General features: G+C 45.5%; 1 protein-coding gene across 6 annotated transcripts in view; it reads left to right on the forward strand.

The window, feature by feature from the left end:
* The window catches only part of GFRA1 (GDNF family receptor alpha 1), a 220362-nt gene that overhangs the window by 188146 nt on the left and 17558 nt on the right, over nt 1-14658 (forward strand). The gene's annotated exons all lie outside the window — the stretch shown is intronic.

The following is a 14658-nucleotide window of genomic DNA, read 5'->3' on the forward strand; positions in this document are numbered from 1 at the left end:
GGGTTAATCCAGTTCTCCAAGGCCAGAACCACAATGACACACTAATGGCGGCTTCCTGACTTTAATCAAAGCAGAGTGTTTATTCTGCCTTTTTATTGATTTTTTTATAGTAATGAGTATTCAGCTATTTGGCAAGATATTACATATTAATATGTTCACAAGGTATTTTCACCCACTTTACCTCTTTGGATGTTATCCTCCTGACAGCTGCAGGAGAGATGCCGTTATTATAGTATTAGCAGCTTGTTCTTTCGTTTGGGGACACGGGGGCTCTTCGAAGTCGCACTTTTGCTGGAGCCTGCAGAGCTAGTGAGGCACAGAACCAGCGCTGGGAATCTAGGAGCCTCATGTTCTTTTCATGATTCCTTCTGTGTTTGGGGGGTAGCAGTGACCACATGGTGACTTCTGCCTCCTGCCATGCTAGGGAAAGGGATGTTTGCCAGGAACCGTGATGTCACTTCACACTTGTCACTGGAATACATCATCCCTTCTCTCCCCCCACCATCCAAGGATCAGCCTCGCCAGAATGCTCACCAGAAACCTTCTTTTGCCAACTATCTGCTTGATTCACAGCCTACTTTGTTCCTTAGAAAGTATTGGGGCAGTTTTTCCACTTCTGATGCGCTTGCTATCTTCTTGTCCCTAATGTCTCCCCTCTTTCTCCTGGATATCCTACATGCCATTCATCTGAGCTTTGGTGTCTGTCCTCTGTCTTTCGTTGTCTCCACTGCCCAACACACACCGTTAGACACGCTCACACACACAACACTAAGGAGAAGGCAGGTAGGGAAGCCACACTGCCTAGGGTGAACCAGATGTTCTTCATACTTCTAAAGCATTTCCAAAGCACTTCCCATCTCCAAAGCGCTATGCAGAAGATGCTGGAACTCAGAGGAGGCTTGGGGAATACTATAGCATTTAACTGCTACACCCTACCGCAGAGCCCTGAGGTTCAGGGAGGGGAAGTGACTTGTACAAAGTCCCCCAGCTGGTTAGGGGTGGGTTTAGAGCTAGACTTAGCAGCGAAGAAACAGGGTCTCTTCTTTATCTCTGGTCAGTGCTCAGCATCCTGCTTCCTCCTAGGTCAGCCTTCTGCTCTTGTTGGGTCCACGCAGATTCTAGCATCAGTAAAGACACGTAGCCAGATGAGGGATAAGACCTTGTTATCATAAGGTTGTAACAGTGGGCCCGAGGTGGTTCCTGACCAGTAGAAGAAGCAACAGGGCTGCAGTAAAACCAGATTCTTCTCTGCACGTGTCTCATTGCAGCGAGCATGACTGCAGAGGCAGTGTTCATCCTGTTTATGAAGCCCCTTCTGTGTTTTGGAAAGTTCATGGAGATGGGATTCAAAAATGATTGTTGTTCTCAGGGAATTTACAAATAGGGGGAAGATGCAGCTTGTCCACATCTTTGGAAGGTCAGGTGATAGATGACGTCTCAGAAGAGTAGTCATCACTGGAAACTCCATGAAATTAGTTTCCCCCATGAGAGAGGAGTCTGTCAGCCATAAGGGGGTGTTCTCCCCACCTCCCTGCCCCCCGCCCCCACATCACAGCACCTGACTTTGGCTTCCTGTGATGCAGTGCATGCACCTTGGCCACACAGTATTTTGCCTCCAACACAGACCTGCCCAACCACCCCTCCCTGCAAGGAGGACTCTGTACCGCTGCTGTAGGGTTCCCTGGCAACATCAGGGGACCCATGAGCTCTCTTCCCATGAAACAGCGCCATTCCTTCCCCTGTATTAGTGATAGGAACTCTGCTTCATAAATACAGGGGCAAAGTAAAACTAAAGGATGGTGTTTATCTCAGGGCTGCCATTTAACTTCTCAGCAGAGGGAGAAATGGAGGTGTGGGACTACCAAGGAACGAGGGGGCAACCCCACCTCTCTTCGCTGTGACACAGAATCCACATATCTTGGAGCTAAACAGCATTTCATTTCCAGGGAGCCCTTAAGGGTTCCACAAAACCTCACCTTTCCTCCTAAGATGACTACCTGCTTGAGCCCATTTTTGCACACATGAGGCAGGAGACAAGGGTGTGGACTCTGCAGCCCAGCATGTGTTCAGACATGACTCTCGTCTTCACCAGCAACTTGTCCTGTCCAAGCCTCAGCTTCCACATCTACAAAACACAAGGATGGTCCAGCTGCTAGAGTTGAGAGGACTGAATGGGGGTAATGCTTCAGTGCTTGGTGAACGCTCCAGAATGGTGCTTTGAAAATGTCTCATTTGATGCCTGATCCCAAGTCAGTTGGCCACTTGGTCTCTTTGCAACAGATGGATGGTGGTGTTGTGCCTTGCTTGCTTGGGAACATTGGTGTGAGTTTGCACTAACAGGCGTATGGTATATTTTACTTTTCAAAACACTTCGCATGCTTTGTGCCCGTTACACCTCACAGTAGCCCATGAATCAGGTATGGCAGAGGCGTCCTTCCCTTTTACAAATGAGGCACCTGAGGCAGGGAGAGGCAAATGACTTAACTGAGATCACACAGCAACTCCCTGGCAGGGCTGGAATTTCTGGCTCTGAGGCCAGTCTACTTTTGCCTTGTTCCATGACCTTGGACAACTTGGGCTCTTTCTTTGAATTAAGAATGGACAGAGAGGATGAAGTAAAAAATAGAAAAGGAGGTCATGCAGTATTTTTCTTTCTGTGTCTGGCTTATTTCTCTTACATAATGTCCTCTAGGTTCATGATCTTATTTATATGTGGAATCTTAAAAGGTCAAGCTCTTGGAAGCAAAGAGTAGAATGGTGGTCACCGGAAACTAGGGCATGAGGGAAATGGAGAGATGTTGGTCAAAGGGTGCAAAGTTTCGGATATGCAGGTTGAATAAGATCTGAAGATCTAATATACAGCATGGTGACCATAGTTAACAATACTATATTGTATACTTGAAATTTGCCAAGAGAGTAGATCTTAATTATTCTCACCCCCTAAAAAACAGTAACTATGTGAGGTGATGGATAATAGGTTAATTAGCTTGATTGTGGCCAACCTTTCACAGTGTATGCATATATCAAAACATCATGTTGTACACCTTAAGCATATACAATTTTTATTTGTCAGTTGTACCTTGTAAAGCTGGAAGTAGAAAAGAATAGAAAAGGAGGAAAGGAGAAGCTGGTTCTCAGACGCTGTATACTCCACTTGTTCCTTGAAGGCAGCGATTTGAATGATGGGAAAACACAAAGCTCAGACTTTAGGCTGGGTTACTTCATGCCACAGTTCCAGGAGACAGGGCATAGGAGAAGGACTGAAAGTTTGCCCACAGAACTCTTTGCAGCTTGATCATCTCTTTAGGATGACCTCTGTAAAGAATGGTTGAAAGAATCCTTGGAGGCCAGAGGATCGGGGGGCTGAGTGAGTGATGAGAGATGGGCCTTAGCCTGTGAGAACGTGGTCTCTGGTGCTGATTTAGGACTCTTGCTTCGGCGTAGGGCTCCCAGGAGACTCATTCTTCCCATCTGTCCTTCCTTTGCCTGCCTGGCTGTCTCCAGATAAATTACCATTTGCCAGGGGGTCCTAGAAATATCTTAGAATGGCGTTTGTCCCAGCCGCATGTGTCATTACTCAGAATAGAACTGACTTAAACCAGCTTCGGATCCATTGGTAACAGATTTGGAGAAAGTCAACTATCTTTGGCAGCTCTAAAGTTCACTTCCCTTGAGAAGCACCCTCTTGTAATATTTTAAAATATACAATAATATGAGAAAACTCTCAGGGACTTGAGTTTCTGTCTTAACATTTGTGATAGATTTCCCGCTTGGAAAGGAAGAAGTAAGAATAAACATTTTCAGAAGTCAGCTTCGAAGTGTAATTATCAATAAACCAAACACAATTCTGTTTGAGGAAATGGGTGGCCTTGGGTGTGGGGCATATAGGACTCATCTACGCTTGCTATGAAAGGCTCAGCTTTAAAAAAGGAAAGTTGATTGATTAGTCTAAAATGTCATAGAAATGTCCAAGTGCTGACTCCCCGAGGTGATAAAATACCAGGTTTTGGGTAACCCGCCAAGCTTCCATGTCAGGATTAATTGGCAGTCATATTAGTAACAAGTGTGACGCAGGCTGTGGTATTGTTGGCATATCCCTTTGACTTGTACAAAATGGTCACACAAGAAACAAAGAAACATTAAAAATTCTACCAATTATTTCATCTTCTGTGCACTTGAGTGGTCTGGTAGCTGGGAAAAGCTCAGGATATTTAAACCAAATGGATCATACTTGTCGCTTATTTAAAGTAAATATCTTTCGGAGGTGTAAGTGTTGGAAAAATCTCTATTTTGCATCATTGTGCACTGCTTCACTCTGATGGCATGGAAGTGAAGACCTCTTAAAGTGACATTTGTAAGCTCCTGATTTCCATGGTTAAATAGGATTACAGAGACTGAGGAATATAGCCTTGGGACTAGAGCTGAAGACCCCTGAGAAAGTTTTGCTGCCTCTGCCCCTTTTCCAAAAAGAGATGTGATGGATGATTGAGAGGAGAAAGTCTGATAGATCAGGGCACATGCTAAAGGCAGGATGGATATAGGATAGTTAAGGGGAAGTGGGTAGGAGCTCTAGTGAACAGTGTAAGCCATATTCAAAGTCAGCTTTTTGTGAGCCAAATAAAACATATCTGTGGGTGAGGCATGAAGGGCCAGCAGTTGCACATCTCAAGATCAAGTTTCCTCTCTTCATCCCAAGGGGACTTCTAAGGCAGAATTCTAGAAATGAACCCACAAAGTAGTTTTCTCAATCTTAAGAGATGTGAGCAGGATCCAAATGGATAGCCTTTGCAAGAATGTTTACTACTAAAATCAGCAGTGCAGACGCCACCTGTCCCTTTCTCCCTCAACAATTTCATCATCTGCTTTGGTGGTTAGATCATGCTGGCCCTAAGGGTCTCACAGTGGGGACACTGCTGGCGCTCTGTGAGCTGTGGGCTTGGACATCTTCCCTGGAGCAGAGAACCTGCAACATCCACTGGATTTCAGTCTAGGTCCACACCTCTGGCCGCCTGAGAAAGGCTCAGTCTAGTCCCTTCTCTTTGAAGAATACAATTGGAAGCTTGCAGGATATAGTTCAACATTTACAGATTGGTAGGAGGGGCAGGGGGCGGGCAGGATTTGCCCATCTTTTACACAATCCATTTAATTTCTACATCTTAGAGTACTGTTCCCATATTGAATTTGAATATTGAATATTAGAATACTGTGTTAGAATACTGAAAATAATCTGTATCTGAGACAAGACCTTCCATCCCAGAAGAACACTACATCCTCCACTGCCCCAGTACCTCATGAGATCTAAACGAAGTCCGTTTGTACCGGACAGGCCCAGACAAGACCAGAAGTGATTCTGAAACTCTTCCCTGGGCCAAACCCCAAAAGTCTCTATGTGGCAGGTGGGCAATTATCCAAACCTGCTAAATACTCAGGACTCCTCTGGCTGTGACCAAGAGAAAATTTTAAGTGTTGAGTTTTTAAAAGGAAAGTTGCCAATGGGTGTTCTGTAAATCATTTGTGCCAGCAGACTGACCCCATTATGTCAGCTAATCCTGGAAATACAGGAGGTAAATTTAAATCTTCTAGCATGAAGCACTTAATCAATATTCTAAATGTTTTCCTTGCAATTTATGCTAGCAGAGCAATGGGGTGCTTTGGCATCCCGTTAATCTTCCACTGGAGGAGAGGCGCTTGAGAGCAAGGCCAGGGTGGTGGGATTTTGTACAGGATGACTGGTAGGAGGGCAGGGAGCTGGAAGGGGAGAGAGAGGTGCTTATTTCCACACCAGGCCTGAGCATACTCATCCCCTGTACTCACTCCACCCTTTCAGTGGGCAGAGCTACCCTGTGGGCACCTCCTCGGCACTTTCTTTTCAACCTGTGGTTGACAGCCTAGGAGTCGGTTAGCTGGAAAGAACATGAGCTTTAGAGTTGGTTGGACCTGAGTGAGAATCTCAGCTCACTTCCTATTGCTCTGGGACCTGGGGAATGTTTCTTACCCTCTCTGAATGTCTGCTGTAAAATATTACCCACCTCTTGGGTTTGTTATGAGGATTAAAGAACTAGTGCCAGTGTGCAAAGGGCCCAGCAAGACTGGCCAACCCTCTTCACTTGGTAAGTGGCCACCACTCTTATCACGATTGATGAGATATGTTGGAGCTTTAACTCTGGACACTGGGGCTATAAAGGATGGGCTGGTCCCAGGGACTGGGGCCAGAGAGGGAAAAAGACGGAGCTCTTTAGATTTTGCTTTCTTAATTTGTAGGAAGGATTTGAACCAAGAAATATTATGCCAGTTCTAAGATGTAGTCCTTGTAGAAAGTCCCAAGGAAGGAGGGGAAGGGGTGGCATGTTCTTTGGAGACCCGGCCAACAAGGAAGGGAAACAAAAAATGCAACAAAGAAAGGAGCCAGTCTTTGAGGGGTTAGAACTGGTCCAAATTCCATCTCTCCATGCCCAGAAGGAGTCTTCTGGAATCCTCATCCTAACGACCAGCTTCTTGGTGCCGTGACTTGGAGCTGCGACGATAGTCAGATCTTAGTCCAACCTGGGCTCCAGAGTGGGCCTGTCTGCCAGGGGCTGTTGCCGCATCTCTTTAACCAGTGCTGACATTGGGAAGAGGTGACACAACTATAAACAGGAAATACTCTTAGTTGCGGAAAAGATGGTGTTTGAGAACTAGCCCTGCCTCTTAGCCTCAAAGAAGAGGATTTTGCAGCCTTTCCCATATCTGCATTCCTCTGGTACTATTATTTGCTTAATATTTATCTTTAAACTCAATTACTAGATATACTTATTTATATACACACTACTGTTTTTAGACTCATCCGAAGCTGTTAATAACATATATGAAACATATGTGAGTCAATGTGCTAGCTCTCTATAAGTTACATCAATATATAAATATTAAAATTAAAGCAATAAAAAATGTTTGTATGCCGCCTAAATAATGTCATATACACCAGTAGTCCCCAAACCTCACTTTGGGAAACATTATAAACAATCTGATCATATGACAGATCCCAGAACTATTTGCTCTGATAATTTGCATCACCTCTGCTTTTTATGTTTTGGTATTAATAAAGCAAATGTGCACATAGCACTTCCCATGAGTCGAGTACTGTTTAAAGCACATTGATGTGTGTGTATATATATATATTAACTCATTTAATCCTCACAGTAACCTCATGAGGTCAGTACTGTTATTATTCCCATTTTTCAGACAATAGTCCTGAAACACAGGGAGGCTTCATCAAGAGAGGAGAAATAGAAAAGTAGCAATTTTCCCCTCTGTGCCTTGTAAATGGCTACCCTGTATTAGCTAAATGAGAGCACTTTACCTTTTGTTTCTAGATAACATTATTCATTCAATATGGGTTAAATCAGTCCCTAAATTCTTGTTGAACATCTGGCGGGTTGAGGTGCCAGACTGGTTCATAAACTAGCATAAAGAAAGGTAATGATACCTATTCTGACACCAACTGGTGCCCTGCAATACAACTCAATTCTGATGCTAGCCCCCCTGGAGTTGGCACAGACTCCACAGGTTAAGGACCCGGTCTTCTGCAAGACTGCCCCTACTTCAGATGCCAGCCACACTTCAGAGGTCCCCAGGCCACCTGTACTTCTGACCAATCAGCTACAAATTCAGCGCTTCCCCTGACCCCCTCAGATGCAGTTTGCCAGAACAACTCAGAACTCAAGAAAGCACTGTGCTTAGGATTACGGTTTTATTATGAAGGATACAAATCAAGACTAGCCAAATGGAGAGATACTTAGGCTGAGGTCTGGAGGCTCTCCAGTGGAGACCTTCTGTGCCCTCTCCCTACAGAATCAAGGCACATCATCCTCCCTGCACATTGATGTGTTCACCAACCAGGAAGCTCCACCGAGCTCTGTAACCAGAGTTTTAACTCGAGTTTCATTACATAGGCATGATTGAGCCCTTGGGCACGTGATTTAACACAATCTTCCATCCCTCCCTGCTCCCTGGAGGTCAGGAGGTTGGGCTCACAGCCCCAACCCCTTGACCCATGGTTGGTCTTTCTGATGACCAGCCCCCATCCTGAGTCATCTCATTACCATAAACTTAGGTATGATCCAAGAGCTCATGACTAACGAAACACTCCTGTTACTCAAGAACTTACAAGGATTTACAGAACCAGGAACAAAAGCTAGTCAAATTCTAATTTTAATTCTAAGGACAAACCATGAAACTTCTCATCAGGAAGCTGGGGTTGAAATTTTGAGCATGGGCTCACTTCACCACTCACCAGCCATGAAACCTTGGGCAACTTAGTTATCCTCTCTGCCTCAATTTCCTCGTCCATGAAATGAGAATGACAGTAGGAGAGCCTCCTGGGTGTTATGAGGATTAAATGTGATCCTGCGTGTAAAGTATGCTGGGGGTAGCACCCAGCTCAGAGATGGTACTATGTAAGTTTTTATTATTTGTAAGTTTCATGGGGCTTTTGGCACTCAGATATCACTGGCCCTGGGTCCCGTTTTCCAGTGGCTTTTCTAGTCTTGGTAGCCCGTGGGGCTTTGCACCTGTAGAGTGGATTTGTTATGGATAAGAAAAGATGAGGCCTTGTCAGAGGGGAGGTTTTGAAATGTAATTTAGAGTCCAGTGCTTTTCCATCTGAAGTCACTTGCTTCCCTGGCATTTTTTGCAGAAGGTGGGCTGCTCACCTCTATGCGAATCTTGGAAATTTCAAAAAGGATTGTTCAGTGACCTCTTGGCTATGAATTGAACAGTTCCTCCAGGTCAAGCTTGCTTAACCTAGGCCCTCTCTGTGGTGGGGGCTGTCCTGTGTGCTGTGGGATGTGTAGCAGCACCCCTGGCCTCTACCCATTAGATGCCAGTAGCATCTTTCCCCGGTTGTGACAACCAAAAATGTCCCCAGACTGTCCCCTGGTGGGAAAAGTCGCCCCTAGTTGAGGATCACTGCCCAGGAAATGAGGGCTGCCTCAAAGACCCCCTTTCCTTCCTACTAACAAGGGAAATAGAGGCCTTAGAGAGTCTTTTCAGGTTTTCTCCTCCTTACATGGTAAGGAGCTTAAGGAAATGTAAGAACAGACTGGTCCGTTGGACCAAATCTTTCCTAGGTAGTGCAGGCAAGAACAGTGAAAAGGGCTGCAGTTACCACCAAATGCCCATTTTGAGACAGTTAATTTCCCCAAGGCCACACTCCCCCTTTAGTGGGACCTGTGGATAGTATCCCAAGTGTGTTAACTGAGGTTCTTTCCTGGTTCTCATCATCCAGAGGCCTGCAGGAGTCTGCGGGCTTCAGGGCCTCACACCCTCACCTTCTTCTGAGTGATGCCTTTACCTGTCCAGCACCCTGGACAGTACCCTACAGGTGACATTTCAAAGAAGACTTGCGTCACCACCAGAGTTGAGGGAAGTGTTTATACCAACACACAGTCAGGTTTCTCACGCATGGGCTCTGAGGATGGAGGAGTTTTAGGAGGGCTGGGGATTGAGTGGGAATGTATGGCTAGTGCCAGACATGTCAACACTGAGCCCTCAGCACATGCGCTGAATCTAAATGACTGTGGCAACGCAGATGCCATTTCCTGAGCCTTTTGTTTAAGAAAACAGTCTTGGTGCTGCATGTTATTTGTGGTATTTGGTTTATGGTCTTTTTGAGGTTTCCATCATTTCTGTGTATCCTATGATGTATTCCATCATTTCTGTGTATTTTCTAGCACCCACTGTTGTTTTGGTCTCATAAAAAAGAAAAATCCAAATCTTGGCTACACCTAGCATTTCCTTTGCATAATGGTGTACTACTCATTGTGAGCTTATTTACCCATTCTGGGAGAAATGAGCTGTGGGGGCGTCTTCCTTGGTAGAAGTGCTAAGCTGCAGGGCCCCCCACCCAGGCTGCTTCTGGGCTCCCCTGGAAAACTCACTACTGCGCTCTGGACCAGGCTGCCAGGCGGTCCCGGGGCCCTGTGGGATGGGCCTGGCTACTCCCAGCGTGGAGAGGCTGCCGGAGGCCTCCTGGGACTTAATCTTCCCGACTCCAGGTGCCAGCAGATGAGCTCAGAGGGAAGCTGCATCCCAGAATCCACCCACGTTAGCTCTGGGAGGAAAGAGGCTGTTGTAAAAACACTTTTTGAAATAACTGCTTGTGGAGCGTTTTCAAAGCCCTTCATCCAGGAGAGTGTTTGAATTCAGAGCTCGAAATTGGATATTACTCTGTTAAGTTTGCCATACAATCCAGAATGCCGAAATGCATTTTCAAGTGCATTCAAACCCTACTGGAAATGGAAGCTTTCAGAGTATAACCAGTACCAAAAAATAGTAATTTTATCCTGGGGGCCAGGCTTCATGGTAGGTGGGTATGCATATCACCCTATATCACAGAGCGCGGTGTTGTACGGTGTGTCTGCTCGGGCTGCCATAACAAAATACCACAGGAAGGGGGCTTAAGCAACAGAAATTTACTTCTCACCGTTCTGGAGGCTGGAAGTCCAAGACCAAGGTGTTGGCAGGTTTGGTTTCTCCTGAGGCCTCTCTCCCTGGCTTGCACGTGGCTGCCTTGTCTCTGTGTCCTCACATGGCCTTTCCTCTTTGTGCACCCCTGGGGCCTCTCTGTGTGTCCACATTTCCTCTTCTTATAAGGACACCGGTCAGATTGGATTAGGGCCCACCCTACCGGCCTCATTTTAACTTAATCACCTCTTTAAAGGCCGTATCTCCAAATATGGTCATTCTGAGGTACCGGGGTTAGGGCTGCCACATGTGAATTTTGGAGAGACACAATTCAGCCCATAACATGTGGAAGGGGCAGGTCCTCAGTAACTAAACATTTGACATTTTAAAAATCTCACTTATGGGGCGACTTTAAGGGGAAAAAATTGCTATTACCACAAGCCTGTCCTCAATCCCCAGGGTTCTGCCAAGCATCCCTTGGGGAGCCTCTAAACATGTGAGGCTCTGACTCTTGCCTAGTCCTGAGGCAGAAGGAACATGGGGAAAGACACCTCCCTTGGGGAACGAGCTGTGTGTCCGCCCCCCCCCCCCCCGCCTCCCCCCCACAAACATCAGGTGCTCTCTGCCTGGCTGAATCAGATGCTATCAGATTTCAGGCTTCTGCAAACTTAATTCAGCTAATGATTTCTTTGTGATTGGCATGTTTGCATTGTAGCAAACTTTGGTTCAACGTATTGTTAGAATACACAATACTGTAATTTAAGATTATTTTATCAGCAGTAAAGGGTTTTATAATTCATTTCAAAAGTTGTAATGGGCTTGAGCATCTTCAGTATAGTTTAATAATATAGCATTTTATAGCTGGCTGTAAAATTTCAGATTACGGTTTTAGCAATTGTGCAATTCTATTTTATAGTTTAATAATTGTTCAAATGAAGGAGAGTATAAAGTTCCCAAAAACCAATTTAATGACTTAGAAAAATAGCCTTTATCAAAATCTATTGCGCACCTTTAATGAACCCAGATGTTACCTTTTCAACAAAGGCAGATCATGGCGTCTATTTTTCTCAACCACAAAGCCCTCCAAATTAAGCACACAGAGTGCAGTATCTCTGAATTATAATTTTTCTCTTTTTTTTCCTCTTGTATCCCTAATCTCTTATAGCTGGAATAAGCCTATTTGCCAAGCACAAGGTGAATACCAGTTAGGCCAGAAAAACTTTAACAAGAACAGAGAGTAGGTTGGGTCTCTGTTGAGAAGGTTCCTCATTTTACAGATGGCCCCTTATCATATGGCTTCAACTCCACCTCCTAAGTCTAATAAAGTCTCTTATTAATGTCTCCAGATAACCCATATTTCATCATTCTGTGAAGTGAGTGGCAAAACGAGGAGCCCTACATTCTAACATAATTGTGTACTATCATTACAAGTAATGAAAATGTTAGCATAGGGCAGTGGGGAGACGGCACTATCTCACATTGTCATTGGAATTAGAGTCCTTGTTATTGAATTTCTGGGATTTTCCAGGAGTGTGTTGTAAGACGACTGAGATCAAAAAAAGAGGAGGCCCTAGGCCAGGTACACAGACATGGTTACCAAGGTGCCCATGCAGCACACCTTGGGAAGACAGTCCCAGGACCCTTGGGTGCAGGATGATTCTTGGGCAGACCAGCTCTGGCTCGGAGCCTTGTTTCTGTTCCACAGAAATGACAACAGTCAGGGGAAGTCCTATATGGCTGGGCTCCTTCCTCTCTGGGGTGCAGCCGAGGGACTTGGGGCTCACAGCTCATTTCCACTCTGTGTTATAAACAGTGGTGCCCTTTGTGTGAATGGTAGGGAGGCTGACCCAGAACTACTGACCTGGTAAATAATCCAGGGGGAGAGGTCACCTGCAGCAGCTAGAACCCCTCTCTTGGGTCACCCTGAAATGATCTGAGCCTCCTTTCCTCCGCCTCTCACTCGGTTCCCTAGTTGCCTCCCCTTCTTCATCAGCTCTAAAGTATTTCTGGTTGAAATTTGGTGTTGCTTGGAAACAACTTAAGGCTGTCTGTCCCTACCACATCGGGGTATCTTCTGCCAGGTCACAGTCTTCACAGCAATCATGCCACAGCTGGAAGCCAATTTTGCTGCCTGGGAACACGCGTTTGCTCCAGGCTTCAGCTGTTGTACCCCTGTTCCCTGCCCAGCACGTGACACCTTCTACATTATAATGGGGATGGGGGGATGGCTCTTAGTGATTCTTAGGTCCTATGGAGCATGGAGGCAACACTAGCATTTGTTTTACTCCAAAACCAAGCTCACTTTAAGATAATACAGCTTGAACTGTGCCAATGCTCAACAGGGGATCATGCAGACAGTTGGCCAACAGCTGCATGGTTAGTTCTCAACGTTGCTTTTTTCAGAAAAAGAGGCTGTTGTGCTTAAGAGTAGAGAATACTGAAGGGCCAGGCTTCTTGCCACAATAAAATCAAACCTTCCTGTGGACTACAGTGGAGAATAGTTTAATCTTCTTAGTCCCTGGATTCATCATCTGTAATATGGGAATAATGAGCACTAGTACCTAGGAGGGCTGTGATAATTAAACAAATTAAAATTCCTCAGCACAGTCACTGAGCCTCCAGCACAGCAATTATTTTTATCATTACTTTATCTTCTTGGTTCGTCTGTGTTGACCATGAGACAGAAGGAGCCTGTATTGAGGGGGCGTTTGGTGACCTTTACCCAAAAATTCATCCAGGAAATGAACTTGGGCATGGTACAGGGTGTGGACCCTGAAGAAGTGGGCCTTAGGTTGCGCCAGTTTTTTATGATCATCTATTTGTGATGTCTTCTCCTAAACATCCTTTTTTTTTTTTTTTAACCACTTTTCTCAAAAAATGAGAATAACAACTTAGGATGGGGATGGGAAGAACAGACCCCCTCCATACATTCTGTGAAGAGCCATTAGGCCACCTGCACCTGTGGTCCAGAGGGCAGTGAGGCTGACCCATCAGAGGAACAGTAATTCAGCAGTTGGACAATTGCTTAATCTAATTGCTGGGTAATAAACATGCTTAATAAAAAGGAATAGGATGTCTGCACCATCTTGGCTATAAATATGCTCTCTTGTTCTGGGTAACCTACGTGAATACCTCTGAGCACACTTAGATCACATACTATAAATACATCCAATTTCTTGTATCCCCTACTGACCTTTTATCCTTAGGATTTCTAACCAACCATGCCTCCCTGAATAATAGGCGCTACTTTGTACTTGAGCCACGGGCTCCTGTTCTCTTGGGGGTGAGGTTCAACAAAGGGCTCCCCTCCCCTGTACCCCTCATATTTGAAGCCCAAGAGGAGTCATCATGGACAAGACTGTCTAGAGAGGAAGCTCAGGATGGTGGGCACGGGGGAAGCGTTGTAGGAGTTTTCTCCAGAGTGGCTACAGGGACCTTAGGTATGACATGAGATGTGCTCACCTCTGAGGCTTGTGGTGGAATAAGAATCACCAGGGCTGGCTTGACCTGTGATCTTGGGCAGAAGCCACATTTGCGCAAGTTGCTCTGGTTTCCGGGTGAGTCTTAGGAGGACCCCCTACTGCTGTGTACCCCTTGTCAGCCGCTCAGTTGACTTTAGGCTACCTGAGCTGGCTCTGTCCTTGCTGCCTGTCTGACCCCCAGCTTATTACTCCCCACTCAGAACCTTCCTCAGCAGTTAGCAGGAGAACAAGAACTATTTCCAAGGGTTGATGTAGGGATTATGGGACGTGACGTGTACTGTGTCTGGCACGGAGTCAACATGCATGGGTTTTGGCATCGAAAAAGACCAGGTTCAAATCTCAGCACAACCACCCCAAGCTGTGGAAACCTGGGCAAGTCCCAGCCTTTCAGAGCCCCCGTTTCCTGATCTGTACAAAAGGGGAGTACCGCCTTCAGAAAGTCCTTTGAGTCCTTGGAAGTCTTCAGTAAAATGCAGATGGGATCATTATCAATGGAGGCTGTTATCAATGGTAATCCTCACAGCCTTCATCACTATTCGTCTACGTGGTTTTCCTCTATTTTCTAGACTATTCTTCTCTGTCTACTAAAAGCACATTTTTAAAAAAAGTTTATAAACTTTTTGCTTTCATCTTGTTTTTCATAGCACCAAGAGTGCTCCATCTTCTGAACAGAGGGCGAACAAAAGCCCTGGGTCCATGATGTCTCCAGACCACAGGGTTTTATATCAAACCTTAG

The sequence above is a fragment of the Equus przewalskii genome, chromosome 1 (assembly GCF_037783145.1).
Source record: "Equus przewalskii isolate Varuska chromosome 1, EquPr2, whole genome shotgun sequence".
Lineage (NCBI taxonomy): Eukaryota > Metazoa > Chordata > Mammalia > Perissodactyla > Equidae > Equus > Equus przewalskii.